The following is a 17,398-nucleotide window of genomic DNA, read 5'->3' as shown; positions in this document are numbered from 1 at the left end:
TGTGTCGAAATTCAGGTAAAAACCCATGTCGACCTTTTAACAGTCGACCTAACCTATGTCGACATAGACGCTTGTCAACCTAGACCCCTGTCGACCTTCCTGTATGTCGACCTAACGGTGTCGACCTAATGACTGCCGACCAAACGATCCCATTATGGGCAAAAACTCACACTTTAGTACATTTACCCCCACATAATCTCCCAAAAATGTACCCATTAGGCCCTCTTGCTGTTTTAAGGCCCCCATACACTATACACTATAAAACAATACAAATGAATGGGCAGCCAGTGATTGGCTGAGACCTCTCTCAGCCAATTGCTGATTGGCTGAGAGCTCTCAACCAATCACTGGCTGCCCATTCATTTGTATGGGCTTTTTTTTCTTCTTGCAGCTACCTGCTCCCCCCTGCCTGGCTCACCATTGTCTCCCGCATGCGATTTATCATATGCAAAACTTGGCACATCAAGTGCCTAATTGTGTGTAACCCCTCCCGGGAGCTGCCGGGGAAATCAGGAGTAATGTATGGGGGCCTTTAGAACTACAAATACACGGGGGCAGTCCAGCAGCTTACCCCAAGCACGATGAACGGTGGTACCAGCGGGGTGATCTCCAGTCCCGGTGCTTGGAGATGATGTCATGTCCAAACGCCGTCTTCATTTAGACTGCAGGTAGGCACCGCAGTGTAAAAAGTGCAAATCCCGGATCCGACCTTGCTTGGATCCATGTTCCAAATGCTGGGTCGGATCCAGGATTTGGGTGTAAAAGGGGTATTTCTTGTTATTTATTAAGATAAAATCCCTATTAAATAATGCATTGGCTCCTGGATCTTTTTAGTAAGGTGCACATGATATACAATGCTAATGGCCATGATTTTGCCCTACTCCACCAATTGGTGCACTAGTAGGTGCATGCCCACTTTCCGCTTTTATAGCCATCTGCTGTGAAACCATATGAACTCCGATAGATCATGCCTGTGTGCATATATTGTACCTAATCAATGCACAAGGCAATAGAGTCATTTAGCATGTTGTAAATGTGGTACAATGAGTTTGTCAGGGCACTGCTTTCACTCTTATCTCTTCTAACAGAATAAACTGCAGCTTTCTTTATATGAAGCAGAATGGAAAAGTATTCTTTAAGATGTAAAACCATTCAGAGTAACATTAAAGGTGCATACACACTATGCATTTCTGCCCAGTGTGTATGCCGAACGATGATGTGAAAATCGCTGCCTGATAAATTGTTCAGTGCATACACACTGAGTGACTATCACCCGGCCCAGTGATTTTCACAAGGGCGGGCGAACCACTTGCCACAGTAGGAGACTGTGGCAAGTGGTTCACTCGGCTGGTAAAACCAGGCCGAAGGACGGCGGTGACCGGCGGTGATGCAGAAATGAAAATTTATATAACAAATGTGAGCATTTTGCCCATCTCTCACAGACATGCTGGCACTCAAAGGGTTAAGCACTAAGGGAGGGTTAGGGTAGAATGTGGGGGAAGGGGGTTAGGTATAAGCTGTGGTAGGGGTGGGTCAGGGTTGGTTGTGGGGTTAGAGTACCAACCAGGATCCATTAGCATTCTGATCATTGGGATTCTGCTATCTGGATGCTAACAGTCCGGATCCTGAACGCCAGAATTATAAACCCAACGCTTAAACTTCAGGGCCCCTGAGAGGCTCTTAAGCTTTTTTTTAACAAGCAATTTTTTCAACAACATCAATGGGCCAAAGCGTTTCGAGTCCTGGAGACTCTTTATCATGGCTCGAAACGCGTTGGCCCAGGATTGCCACTTACCAAGGAGGACTGATCCTAACCCAGAAGCCTGTGGAGCCTACAGGGTGAGTCCTCTGTTTTACAGAAACACCCTGTTATACCATCCCTGGCTCCACCTCGCCATCTGGGTAAGGAGGATTGTGCTATCATTCACCTTTTAACTTTTTGCCTGTCTAATGTTTTTTAATGTTTTTTGATGTTATGGAATAAAAATAATTTTTTAAAGCGACACCCAGTGGTGCGCTAAAAGGTCTTCTTCCAATTTTTCACTTCCTGCATTCTAGCACAGCATAGCTATTACTACTTGGATGCGCATTATTATTTATTTATTAACAGTTTCTTATATAGCGCACACATATTCCGCAGCGCTTTACAGAGAATATTTGAACATTCACATCAGTCCCTGCCCCAGTGGAGCTTACAATCTATATTCCCTACCACATGTACACACGCACACAGACATTCTAGGGTTAATTTTGTTGGAAGCCAATTAGCCTACCAGTATATTTTTGGAATGTGGGAATAAACCGGAGTACCCGGAGGAAACCCACGCAAGCACGGGGAGAATATACAAAGTCCGCACAGTTAGGGCCATGGTGGGAATGGAACCCATGAACTCAGTGCTGTGAGGCAGTAATGCTAACCATTACACTGTCCGCGTTGCCTAATGCGCATTGCTTATTACCACAGGAGCTGCAGGGGCTTGTAGTCTAGCTCTGTGACGCTCGGTCTGTAAATTGCAGAATAGTGTATACATTTTAAACTACACTTCCCGACAGCCTACAGAACTTCTCTTTGTGACATTCTCAGGAATGGCGGAGCCTGAGAGGGCCTATTGTAGGAAGGAGGCTGGGAGCAATGAAAGGTAATAAGGAGCCCTAGATGGGTGTGGTATGTCGCTCTGACAGGGGGATCCCGATGGTCAGTATCCAACGTCGGAATCCCGACTGCCGGTGATCCGACAGGGGGGCGAGTGCAAAGAAGCCCCTTGCGGGCTTGGTGGTTCGCTACACGCGCCACAGGTTCCATTCTCCCTCTATGGGGGTCGTGGGACCCCACAAGGGAGTATAATTCCTGTGAGTCGGGATCCCCCCCTGTCGGAGCACCGGCAGTCGGGATACTGACTTTCAGGATCCCCCCTGTCAGAGCGTCATCCAGCACCCGCCCTAGACAAGGAGGCGTCCAATAAACTTATTTGCTGGTACTGAGCAGTGTTGTCAGGTGTGTATTAAATGTAGGATGGTGTGAAGTGATTAATGAAGTGGGGGCTCTGTGAGGTGATTACTGAAAGATGGATGTGCAGTGAGAGGTAGACATTTGGAGATTGTTGGATGTATACATTATTGATGCTTGTTGTGAGGGCGCCCCACTGCCCACACATCACCAATATGGAGGACACTGTGGCATACAGTATGTGCACTGGGGTTTTGGAGTAGCATAATGTGAACTAGTAACACTATAGTGTATTTAACACATCTGTGGTGCTGGGAGTAATATACTTTAGTACACAGGTTCTCAATGTTGGTCCTAATGACCCCACACAGTGCATGTTTTGCAGGTCACCTCAAGTGAACTAATTAGCTCAGTGGTGTATCAATAGCCCTGATCGCAGGAAGGGCCCGGGGGTCTGCGGGGCTATCGATGCACTGCACTGCTGCTGGGACCCACAGATCTACTTGTCTGCGGTCCTGGCTAAATTAAAAAATATATAAATAAAACTAGGGATGGCCATCGTTGCCATTGCCATTGATGCTTGCCATCGATGGCAATTCTGCAACTGGCCATCGATAGTGCTTACCTATGCAATGGATGACCATCAATATTTTTACATATCGATGATCATCCATTGTGTTTGATTGATTGGCCTTTGGCCCAATCAAAACACGGGGGGCGGGGATTCGCGGGTCCCGGCACTTTGATGGAAAAAAACCCGCAAAACATCGTTTTTGCTGTTCCATCAATGGAGGAAAACCATCTGGTTCTCCCCCATAGATGGCAAAAGTATTCAACATTGGCCATGAACCATCGATAATTTTGAATCATCGATGGTCGATGGCCATCCCTAAATAAAACACAATAATAATGTTAATATACAATCACTCATAGAAGAAAGGGTTTTTGACTCTGAGTTGCGCTGGATTGTGTGTGCAGCACCACCAAAATTCCTCCTGTTAGTGAGGAACGGTGTAGTAATCAGGGAAGTGGGGGGTGATTGGGGTGCGCTACCTAGTATAGAAACTGTACCTCCCAATAAAACATTACAATTTCAAAACAGAATACACATTTCTGAAATAGTGTTCTTGTATTTGAGGATGTTCCCAATGAATAAGCTCAGTCCATCTCTGGGTAAATAGTTCTTTTATTGGTGAAGAAACCCGACGCGTTTCGTCTCTAAGACTTCATCAGGGGTAAGAACCAATGGGTGAGTGGATTTTGTGTGGCTGGTCCTATTTGAAGTTTCTGCTGATCACAGCTGATGCAAATAAAATAACACCAAGTCCTTCTTGATGGGGCTCAATTAAATGAAAATTCAAAATGAATGCAGAGCGAGGAGGATACTGCAGAGAGAGCGTCCTGATATTGTTCTTGATAAGAACCTACACTAGACTCTCAACTCAGAAATTTCCATTTAATTGAGCCCCATCAAGAAGGACTTGGTGTTATTTTGTTTGCATCAGCTGTGATCAGCAGAAACTTCAAATAGGACCAGCCACACAAAATCCACTCACCTATTGGTTCTTACCCCTGATGAAGTCTTAGAGACGAAACGCGTCAGGTTTTTTCACCAATAAAAGAACTATTTACCCAGAGATGGACTGAGCTTATTCATTGGGAACATCCTCAAATACAAGAACACTATTTCAGAAATGTGTATTCTGTTTTGAAATTGTAATGTTTTATTGGGAGGTACAGTTTCTATACTAGGTAGCGCACCCCAATCACCCCCCACTTCCCTGAATACAATCACTCATGTAGAAATACATCTGATGCTGCTTTCATATTGCCTAAACGTTTGAGGCCGGGTATTTTTAAACGGTATTTAAAATGGTATATTACGTTTTAAACCCCTTTCACAACGCACATAAATACTGGGTCTCAAGCAGGTTTGCACTTGCAGTGTAAAAGCAGAACAGACAGTAGCTATGAGAACACAGTGCATATGTAATGAGCCGCTCATTACATATGTGCATATGTAATGAACGCAGTGCAAATTAATGAGTCTCCATTACATATGCGCATATGTAATGATCGACTCATTACATATGCACTGCGCTCATTACATATGCACTGCGCTCTTGTAGCTACTGTCTGAGTCCTATATACTGTTCAGAGCCATTCACACTGCATAAAAATGGCTCTGAACCGTGTAGGACTCTGCTTTTTACCCGTTTGCAAATACCGGTTATTTGTAACCGGTAAATGCAGACTGGCGCTTTCACACTGCAGCTCTAACCGTTTTAAAAGGCTAAAAAATTGGCAATATACCGGTTACAGTAGCGCACGCAGGGGGGGTTTCTGAGTACCAAGAAACCCCCCCAGGAGTCTAAGGGCCCTAGGCTGAAAGCTGAGGGTCTCCTCTTTCAATGGGTACAAGAATTTTAAAAATCGTCCCTTGGGAACCGGAGATATCTGACTACAAAGCAGTGGTCCCCATCCAAGCCTGTTAATTGCTCTTCCCAGTCAGATATTTCAGGTTCTGTCTAACGTAGAGTTTTTCTGAGGGTATATTCCAAAAGCTGGGACTCTCCCTCTTTGATGGACACTAGTAGTTTGTCTCTACTGTTTCCAGAACCAGAGATATCAGCCTTCCAGCAGCTGGTTACTGCTCCAGCTCCACACACCTGGTATGTAGTTTTATATACTCGTTGGCGGATTGCTCTGCCACCTAAACTCTGATCCCCTAGTCCCCAATACCATTTGGTAGGTGGGATTCTCTAGTTTTTAATTCCTTTAAAATCTAAGAAATCTATTTCTGGGAACTGGAGATATCTGCAGTCAAGCAAGCTGTCCTCCCACCAGAAAAGTATGAATAATAAGCCCACTCCACTATACACCCCTCCTCTGCATATTAAACATCCTCTACCACCCTGGAAGTTATGTATCAGGGCCCCTTCATTCAGCCCAATGCCCCCTTCTCCCACCTCATCTCCCACTATCTGTGCAGTAAAGGGGTAATTAGTGGAAATTACTGATCCAGGCCCTACATGCTGAGCGGTTGATATAATACCCCCTACCACCCACGGGACATCAAAGCTTCCCCCACCCCTACCGCTGGAGGATCGGTAGGGGCCCCAGTACATTGCTATGCCCAGGGGTCTACACTGCTGTTATGTATATATGTATGTATGTGTGTATGTGTGTGTGTGTGTGTGTGTGTGTATTATATTATTATTATTTATATACATTTGGTTTATCTATACTACTTTAACTGACCCGGCAAACCCCCTTCTGAAAATCCTGCGTTTGCCACTGGGTTAAGAGCTGCTGCGTGAAAGGGGTATTAGTTTCTCTTGCTATTCTGGTATGTGGTTAAAGGATCTACAGTAACCATGTGTGAGAATGCCATTCATATCAGGTACAATGTCAACATCCTCAGAACATTCACATGTTCACAATGTTGATATCTGAATTGTCGCTATGGGAGATGTTGTAAACGAATCACACCTCACCCATTCTTGTTGCATTCTAAACTTCGGGTGAGAACACATTAGAAACTTGAGGAAATGTTAGCATAGCAAAATAATATTGAAATCATGTCAGATGTGTTCAGATTTGATTCATAAAAGGCATAATATTTTCTGTACAGCCATATTCCAGACGAGAACCCTTATGGGGCCTACACACATAGCGAGTAAGCACAGCAGTGCTGCTCAGCACGCACACACACAGCGATGTGCATACCTCCCAACTTTCATTGGTAGATTAGCATGCCTGAAATTTTGAGGGTGTGGCCTTCAAATGGAATCACTCGTGCGAGGCCACGCCCCTGTTTTGACACTGCTGCCCCTCCGCCTGCAGAGGATAGACGCAGTGCTCATGCGCACAGTTTCTATTCCCCGCTGACAATTGGGTGGCAGTGGGGACTCCCAACTGCCCTCGTCGCCGCGGGACACTGCTGGCCCCAGGCGGGCCGTGGGAACGTCCCCAAAAACCGTGACATTCCCGCGGGAAACGGGACAGTTGGGAGGTATGGATGTGTAGCGTTGTGTGCTGAGCGAGCTGTCAGCTCCGGTGTTCTCCTGTGAGAGAACACTGGCAATAACTAGATTTATGGTTTCTGCTCATACTTGATCCTACACATACAGCGATGAAGGGTCGTTTTCTAAGCTTAGAAAATGGCTAAAAATCGCTATGTGTGTAGGCCCCATTACATTTCTGGGAAAAAACATCAAGGCAAATAAATAAACATTTTTGTTTTTGGTAAAGTCCCAATTGCTTAGAAATTACGCACACACATAACACTGTGTGTACACCCCATAGCGACGGCGATGCACAGTCTGACACATAGCTAACGCCTGGCTAGATTTTGACTGCATGCAGTCAAAATCTAGTCAGATCACCAGTGTTCCCCCCCAGAGACCACTGGTCAGCACATATCACTCAGCACACATCACTGGTGCGTCCTATACGTGTCAGTGATGTGTACAGGGCTTAAGCCAAATATGTTTGTCAAATCTACTTCTACCAGAAAGCAAAACAGAAAAAAGACCACGCAGTATTTTAAAGACCTTTGGAAAAGAGGATTCTATTGAGCTACAGTATATTCATATAAACAAAACTCCATATAGAAACAGAAAAATAAATAAGTCCACAGAATTAGAGATGGAATTAAGGATTTTGGTAATTGCAACAATGTTAAATATCTAAATCCTATGGGCCAGAGCTGGATTAACACTTCATGTGGTACCCCACCCGTAGCTGCAAATAAACACAACATTTTACATAAACTAAAAAATGAAGGCACAGATTCAAATATTTTAAAATTCATCTCACTCTATATATAATTGTTGGGGGGAAGGTGTGTGTGCAGGGGTGGTAGTTGCCTAAATCAGTAAGGGTTAATGAAGGCAGTCTCTAAGCTTTCATTTCCTTAGCAATTTAAAACCATTGACCATTATACATTGATCGTGTTTTTTTCAAGGAATACAACTTTTTTTTTTTTTAACTGATTTTAATCTGCTGAAAGAACAGGTATTGCTCTGATACAAGTACCTTCACAGTACCTTTTTATTTGGGGAAGCTTCCCTATATTACTGCTGTTACAGATTTTACCAGGTTATGCCATCATTACTCCCTGGCCCTTATTCAGATCTGATCGCAGTACAAATTTGTTCTCAAAATAGGCAAAACCATGTGCACTGCAAAAGGGGCAGATGTAACATGTGCAGAGAGAGTTACATTTGGGTGGGGTGTGTTGAAACTGAAATTTAAATTGCAGTGTAAAAATAATGCAGCCAGTATTTACCCTGCACAGAAACAAAATAACTGACACACATTTAACTCTCTGCACATTTAACTCTATTTAACTCTGCTTCACCTGCAGTGCACATGATTTTGCCCATTTTGAGAACAAATTTGTGTCCAAACCCGGGACTCCAGTCTCCATAGCAATGGCACAGACGCTGCCAAAGTACCGTCGCAAAGGACAGACGCACACTAGGGAGGCTGGCGCGAGCCAAGCAATCAGCTGCTGGACTCGCCCGCCAGTGGGCGGGGTTACACCCGCGGCTGAAGCCGCTGCACATGGACGTGATGCACGGGTTAGGTCTGACATCATCTGGCCTGCGCGAGAACGGGCGTGCGAGCCGTGCAGGTGGACAGGGGGTAAGTCAACTTCAATCACTTGGGCAGTATATATGTGGTGTCTTGGACACTTGTATTTGTGTATGCATTAAGTTCTTGATAAAGGTCTAACCGACCGAAACGTTGGACTTGAACCCCACAGTGCTCTGACTCTTATTATTTGAAGTCCCTTTGAGTGCCGCCGCATGTACCTGTTTTATACTCTGGATTGCCCATCGCATCCTGGAAGGCACCCGGGCAGGTATTTTTCATCCACAAAGAGGAGTGCCGGCCTTTCTCCCAGTATATATATATATATATAGGATAACATCAGATAAGATGCGAGATCCAAAATGGCGCCCGTTTGGAACGCACTTCCGGCTAGCGTGGAACGCAAGCCGGAAACTGGATACAGATAGTCCCGGACACGCTGAAGAGACGGCGTGTCCGGTAAACTTAAGATCTAAACGTGCTGGCCACAATCAGAAGGTGGCCAGCAACTCCACTACCACCAATGATTTAAAACACACTACTTTTAAATATGAACAGCCTAATTTAACAGCGCAAAACTTCCAATATATATAATTAAGCCATCGGGATGCATTATGGGTAAACCCAGTAGATCATGGGTAGAACCCTTTTTTTCCATAAAAAACAATAATAAACCTCATTTCACAATCCTACTTAATGTATTAATATAAACACATGTAAGACATCAGTAGTAAGTATAAAATCAATGAGGATAGCACTATAAATGTTGATAAAAACATACTATAGGGAGAAGCCAATAAAAATAAGGAGGAAGTGATGTCACTCCTCATCCCCTATAAATATAGAACAGGCCCAGGTAGCCTTCATTCTGCTGGTCTTCTCTGGAGAGACCAGAAGCACTATTGGAGGTAAGGTCCACTATTAATTAATTTAATAAGAAATTGGAAAATGTGATAGGTTTTAAACTAATTGCTATATATTTTAATTTATATAGTTTTTAGCATTTCCCGGATGAATTACCTTCTGTCCACCTTATAGGTATGTAATATAAAATATATATATATATATATATATATATATATATATATATATATATATATATATATATATATAAAAAAAAATAGAATATTTTTTTTTTTTTTATGAAATAAAATTTTTGGTTTTATATTATATGGTTATTTTATTTTAAGTCTTCAGGACAATGGAGTGCCATATCATGTATATTTTTTAATTTAGGTATAATTATTAATTCTGTAAGAGAGGAGGCCAACTGGAACATTTTACCTTCCAATATTTGAGGTATGTAATTCACTGAAAAATGTATTAAGATGTAATATGATAAAGATATTAAGGGATAATAGAGAATAAAATATAACATTTTCCCCACAGGCATCACATTGCCAATTTTTATTAATTGCACAACAGAAAACGCATGTATTAAATAAATAGGTATGTATCACTAGATAAACACCACTATTGTAATTGATTTAGAATTAATCCTTAAATAAAATCCTTATATATATATTTTTAAGGACATATCACGTCTCAAACAAAAAGAGGTTTTGGAGAAATTACCAATAAGAAGTTGACAACATCACTCAATTGCTTTAATCATATACAGAAAGGTATAGAATCCTGAAATTTCACTTATAAAGACAACACACTTTCTTTTCTTCTTGTTCACCACCGACCCACCACCTTGTTCTTCTTTTTCTTGTTCTTCTTCTCTTTTTTATGGACTATTTGCTAATTTTCAGTTGTATAGAGAAAAAAAAACTCTCATTATGTAAAAAACTCTTATTATGTAAATGTAAAACCCTCGGGTGTCACACACAGGGAATATACAGACGATGGTTCTGAGACTAGTGTCACACTTGCCTACTCTCCTACAGGAGGCTCACTATTTTTCGGGCAGTCCTCCACAACTGTGGAAGAGTGGCCAGATCTCCTGCATCCCACTCCCTTCACTAGGAAGCGGGCAGAATGAGGAGATCATATGGAGAATTGCAATGTAGTTTGGAAGGCCAGGGCTAAATGCAGTGTCTTTGCATAATCATGCCATGCATGCTACCTGTGGGCCAGCGAATTGCTGCATTGTGGTGAATGTAGTCTAGTGATCAGTAGTCCGGCCATGCCCCCTGCAGTGACAACCTTCCAGATGTAGGCACCTATGGGCTGGTTGTGGTAGGTGACTGCTGACAGATAGGAGACCAGTTGATCACCTCTGAAGTCAGGACTGGCAGCTAAAGAGCAAAAATCATATACTCGTATAGATTGTAAACTTTCTAGCAGGGCCCTGCAACCAGCAAGGCCAGCACTAGAAATTTTGGGGCCCGGGACTGATTACTAGTCTGCCCCCACCCCAACACACTTCACTTACTGCCCGGCTCTTGCTCCCCCACCCCCCTTTCCGTTGTGCTGCCTGCGCTCAGTGCGCTGAACGAAGCCATGCTCCCAGAGTGCAGGCTTCATCACCTCAGGACATCAGCGGTCAATTAAAATGCGGCAACGGCTGGTGAGTCATTCAAAGCTCGTGTTCCGTTTGCCAGTCATAGCGGCTGCTGGTAAGCGAGCTCTCATTTGCTCACCAGCTGGTGCCACATTTTAATTGGCCAACGACAGGCCCTTACCTCCCTCAGAGGCCGGTCCTAGGACAGCTGTACCCGCAGCACCCCCCTGATGGCGACCCTGCTTCCAATATAACTGTCTGTTATTACCCAGTCTCATTACGGGTTTGTTCCCAATTGTAAAGTTCAATAAAACATGCTGGCACTATGTAAGTAACTGGGAATGGCTTTGGTGATAACAAAGGGTGTGCATGCCTATATTGCACTTAATTATATCAGAAGGCACAGGTCAACCACTGTGCAGGTATAATGCACATGAGAGGATAGCAATGGAGAAAGCCACTATTTTACAAAAATTAAAGTTTGTACAATTAAAGTTTGCTAAATGCCACCTGTAGACGAACACAAGAACAACAGCCCAACCATGAAACACAGCGGTGGCAATATTGGTTTGGTGCTTTATTGTTTTCACAGGATCAGGACAGCTTCTGGAATTATTGGTTAACTTATAGCTGCATATATCTGTCCATGAACAAAGGTGGGTCCAGCAGCAGGACACCAGCCCTAGACATACAAGTCATACCACCCAACTGTCCAACTAAACTCGGGAATGTCTCGGTTTTTGGGATGTTCCCGCGTCCCTCCCGCGGCCGGCAGTGTCCCGCTGTGGGGGGTGCAGTTGGGAGTCCCCCCCAACTGTCAGAATAGTGTCCCTATTCTTAAATTGAAAAAGTCGGGAGGTATGCACAAGTCAGTGAACAAAAGAATGGTTCAAGCACAAGAAACATAACATTTTATTTTATAATTAAGCCACACCTTAAACATATATACATGTTGTGGCAGGCCCTGATGCAGGGTATTTATTCAAGAAATATACATTGCTGTTTAATTTATCCCTTGTAAACTGCATGGTCCCTAGGTGCTTTAAAAGTTCACCTATTATCCCAAAACCAAGTAAAATGTACCAACCTGTTAAACGATTATCGACCCTGTTTTGATTATCGAGCCTGTTTTACACTCAGCACTGACCCATTTAGAGTTAAGAAATTTGTACGTGAGGATTTCATTTGTGGATTTTAGTTCTGCTTTAAATTCCATTGTACCTTCTTTTTAGGTCTAAATGGGCACATCTGCAATTGGATCTCAGACTTCCTGACAAACAGGATGCAGGTTGTAAAGCTGGGGTGTTTCAGGTCAAATGAAAGTAGCATGGTTTGGGAATTGCACCTGTGGGAGGTTGGAACATCTTTTTAGGTCTGCAAGCAAAATGATAGGGGTTTGGCTATTTAGTGTGCATGACCTTTATGAGAATAGGGTGTTGAAAAAAGCCTGCAACATTATGAGTTACCCAGGTCACTCACACTGGGGGCTTTATGTGAAGTTCAAAAAAGAGGTTTACAGAATTAGGGTGAAATTTAATAGGATGGGAGATTCAGAAAGTGAGAGATTTGGTAAGAATTTTTTTTTTAAAGCAGCAATCATTTAAAAAATCAAACTGGTTTTGCAGTGCAAATGATTGCCGCTTTAAAAAAACTGGAGATTTGGTAAGAAATCTCCAGTTTTTTTTAAAACGGCATAGTTTCCTCCTTAATGTCTCGTACCAAGCGACTGAATGATAGTTTTTTTTCCGTCATCAATTCATATTTTGAATAGCAATCATTGTCCTGTCTTGTATCAGCAATATTCCTTTTTAGTATTTTCAGTATTTTCAGTGTGGTACATGGAATTTCGTTTAACAACTCATTTTTGTTACTGACAATAAAGCTCTTTGATTTTATTTAATGGTTAGCATTACTCCAGAGATGAGCTGAGACCACAAGTACATTGTTCTCAGAAATAAAGTAAACAGTTGCAAATTCCCTTTGGTCAAACATTCTACGAAACATGATTGTAATGTTTATTTTGTGGGTGTTGTTGGCATCCAAATGTCTTATCTTTATCATTTGTGATGCACTCAACAACGATATAAGCCCAGGCCCAGAATCACTAAAGCGTCCCCTTGCATGAGGGGGAAAACCAATTGGAATCACTTACTATGGAATGCTTTTTCCCCTCTGTTCGCAGCACTGAGTAGGTTTGAACTTACACAGCACTTCGATGGCCGCGTGGAGAAGGCCGATAATTGCTCATGCTGCAAATTCACAGCAGAGGGAATATACAGATGATGGTTCTGAGACTAGTGTCACACTTGCCTACTCTCCTACAGGAGGCTCACGATTTTTCTTACAGTTCTCCACAACTATGGAAGAGTGGCCAGATCTCCTGCAATCTCACTCCCTTCACTAGGAAGCGGGCAGGATGAGGAAATCATATGGAGAATTGCAAAGTCTTGTGGAGGGGCAGGGCTAAACGCAGTGACTTTGCATAATCATGCCATGCACCCTTCCTTGTGGGCCAGCAAATCAATGCATTTTGGGGGTGTGGTCTAGTAACGAGTAATCCTGGTTATTAATAAGACACGCAGTACAGACAGTGGAATGGTCAGCATTACTGCATCACAGCACTGAGGTCACGGGTTTGATTCCCACCATGGCCCTAACTGTGTGGAGTACATTCTCCCTGAGCAAAAATATTCTGGCATGTTAGATGGCTCCAAACAAACTCTAGTGGGAATGTGTGCATGTGTAAATGTGGTAGGGAACAGGCTGTGTTTGTGAAACAGGGCTGCCATCAGGAGTTTTGAGGCCCAGGACTAATTTCCAGCAAACCCCCCCCCCCCATCTGCTGCCGTATATAAGTCCAGTCGCCTTACTGTATATATGTCCAGTGATGCTGCCCTGTGCTTACATAAATTACAGGGGTCCTGGGGTGCTGTACAGTGGTGATAAACTAAAGACAGACAGACAGACTGAAATACAGTAAGGCCTAATGTGAGACAACTTTGTGAACTGAAGATGCAGTCAGTTATCTGGGAGCAATACTAAAGGGGCAGGGGCGCTGTCCTGGATGCTCTCCTTTTTGCTGTACAAATCCTGGGGTTCTGCCCTGTCTGTCATCTCAGTCAAGGGGTGCTGCTAAGTCTTGTGGCTGAAATGATTGGTTTGTTAGGGTCCTAACAAAAAAAGAGGCAATTAATCTCTCCCTGCACAAACTGGCTCTACAGAGGCAAGATGTCGTTGTCATCATCATCATCCTATGATTCCTCAGCCCATCAGTGTGTAGATCCTCATCTTAAAGCAGACAATTAACTCGTCCCCTCTGTACTTTGTGGTGGTAATTGCTGGCATAGGTCTTCTTTGTGGAATTTTCCATTCATTTTGATGAACATCATGTTTCCACATTTTGGGAAGTAACCTCCTATGCTGATCGCTGGCAAGCATCCCTGCTGCGCTAAATGGACTGTCTGCCATGCATACAGATATGACTGTCGGACATGCCTACTTGAATGCTCTCACTGAAAAAATCCTCCACCATTCTTTCAATGGTGACAGCATCCAAGTAGGCATGTCAAACAGTAATTTCTGTATGTATGTCAGACAGTCCATTTATAATATAATGGCAGGAAAAAGAGGCAATTTGGAGGCCCTTGTGCAAATAATTTTTAGCGCAGCAGAGATGTTTGCCAGCAAACAGCATAGGAGGTCTGAACCCGCTCCTCCCTAGTATAAAGTAAGTATAACATCTTTTTGGGGAAAAAATTGCATTTATGTCTCAACATATGGGAAGAGGGGGCCCTAGACTGCACACCCTGTAATGAGAGGTGCTACCCTGCTGAGATTTTTAGCTATATGCAGGACATAGGGGGTTTGCAGGTGCACTATGCAATCATTACTGCTAACATGTATTCCTTTTATAATTCATTTATGGGGATGTTAGCATACATTTGGCCAAAGATATGTACCTGCCCACCAACGTTACGGTCACCTCTTTAGAACAGATCCCTAGCACTATGGGGTTCATGCATGGGGTGCAGGGCACCCCCAAACCAGTCCAGCAAAACCACCCCAGGGCATCACATAAATAAAATATATCTGTGAAGTGTAGCAGAGTTATACAAAAGGAGAAAAAGATGACTCTCTTTGTTGGGGCACAACTTGATATAAAATATATACATTTTTATTGATATACGTTAAAATATTGAACTCACTGCAAGAACCTCCAAAACTAGTACAATTATTAGTAAAGTCTCAAGAGAAAAGGGAAAGGGAAAAAAGAAGAGAAGAGAGAAAGCAAGTATTGCTTTAACGATTATTGTATGACAGGGCAGAAAGAACTATGTCACAGTTTCTAAAAGATTATATAATTGAAGATAAATTAGAATGAGGTTAGAAATAAATAAGAAGTAAAGGTGTGTATGTATCAGCCTCGGTCAGATATAATCTCAATGTGGGGATATTCTCCCATGAGATACATTGATAGCCTGGCTGATGTTAATTTTTAATGGGTATGTGACAAGAAAAGAGGGAATAAATAGGGAAAATTCATAAAAAAGAGACCCTAATTAGGTCTGTAATCTTAATTTCTATACGAAAAAGATATGTATGTCATCTGGGACCATACATTTATGGCGAAAGTATTACAAGTGTTGTGTGGGCTGTCACTGTAGGTAACCGCAGTGTATATCACTGTGGTACCAGGCGGTTGTGGCTAATGTTACAAAGATATACAATTATACATATATATGCGCGCAACAAATCTGAGCACCCTGGATATATATTTTAATATCGAGTGGAGATAGATACAGTGTGTTCTCTCTGGTCTCTGATCGTTCCTGCTTTTCAGCCGTGTGTCTCAAGGACAGTGAACGGACCGAATGAGGGGCTTGATCAAAGTAGAGGCCAGAATGTTGAGAACAGCTTAGAAGGAAGAAAAAGTGGAGATCTGCTGTTGATTTCCAGTGTCCCGTGTCACCCCTGTTGGTCAAAACCAGCGCAGGGGATTAAGCAGTCACTGGATTCAATGAGAGTCCCCTAATGTGGAGAGGGTCATTTATATGCAAATATATTCATCTATGTAAATACATATTATACATCTCCTTTTTAACATATAATCCTTCTAATTGCTGCACACTTGTAAATAATCCAATCAAAATTCCCTGTATGTACGACTTTAAGTGCAAATGCACAAGGGAAGAGAAACATAAATCCACTCAGAACAATATCAGTCAGATATCAATCCAGGTTACTTATCTATACAGCGCTCTGCATCTTATGCCACAAATGGCAGCCTCCCCGCCTGTCAGCCGCTCCTGCCTGGACGCGCGTTTCGCCTGTGCTTGTTCACCAGTGTCTGCTACATGTCAAACAACATCTCTTTGTACCTCGTAGCTTTCGCTGGGGAAACAGCGCTGCTGTTTCTATTGGGCAATCCCCCTGCACGCCTCCTTCACTCTATGCAGACACCGGCAGTCTGTCTATCAGCGTCTGCCGTATGTCACGTAAGCGAGTGTTTCCATGGTTACCATGGAAACACTCCGTTACGTGCTTGGTCAGATGACCTGCGTCTCCGTCTCCAATCATAATAGCAGCTTCTGTCAAGGATATCCTACGTGCATTAATATATACGATTTGAGTCACTGTTACTTAGCAACTATAGACGCTGTCTTCTGCTGAGCATTGCGGTCACGTGATTCGGGGCTATTTATCTACCATACTAATAGTCCCGCACGCCTGGGCAGAGGCGTAACTCTGGGAGGCAATGGAGTCATCTGCCGCCGGGCTCCTGCTCCCAAGGGGGCACCTCTCCTCCCCTGCAAATTTAAATCAGTTCATTGAAAGCCTTCAATATCGCAATATACATATATATATATATATATATATATATATATATATATATATATATATATAGTAGGCCCATAGACATCACACTCTCTTTATTTGAAACATAACATACATACTTGCACACATGCATACGTGTATTTATATAAGGGGCTGTGTGTGTGTGTGTGTGGGGGGGGGCACTTATATTTATCTTGCCTCCGGGAAACTGGGGCGAACTTACGCCACTGCGCCTGGGTGATTATATTTCTTGCTTGTATAGCTTTATTTATGAAATAATAGTCTCGCTATTCGGTACCTTTCATATGTTGAATAGTTATAACTAACTTGCTGCATTTCTCTCTCTATTTATTTGTGGCTTTGCTGTTTATATATGCCAGGAGTGTTGCCTGGTGCCGGGTTTCCATTCTCTACACTTTAAATTGCCTTAATTTTTGCATCCTCTTGAATCTCTTCTGTTATTGACCTTCTCAGATTAAATTTAAACTATTTGTAACATTTCCTTTGCGCCTATATACAGATTCATTGTACAATTTCTTTTCTTTACAATTTTTATATCTCCTTTA

Source organism: Crinia signifera, chromosome 1 (genome assembly GCF_055691185.1).
Source record: "Crinia signifera chromosome 1, ASM5569118v1, whole genome shotgun sequence".
Classification (NCBI taxonomy): domain Eukaryota; kingdom Metazoa; phylum Chordata; class Amphibia; order Anura; family Myobatrachidae; genus Crinia; species Crinia signifera.
The sequence above is the reverse complement of the archived record's forward strand: the minus strand, read 5'-3'. Positions refer to the sequence as shown.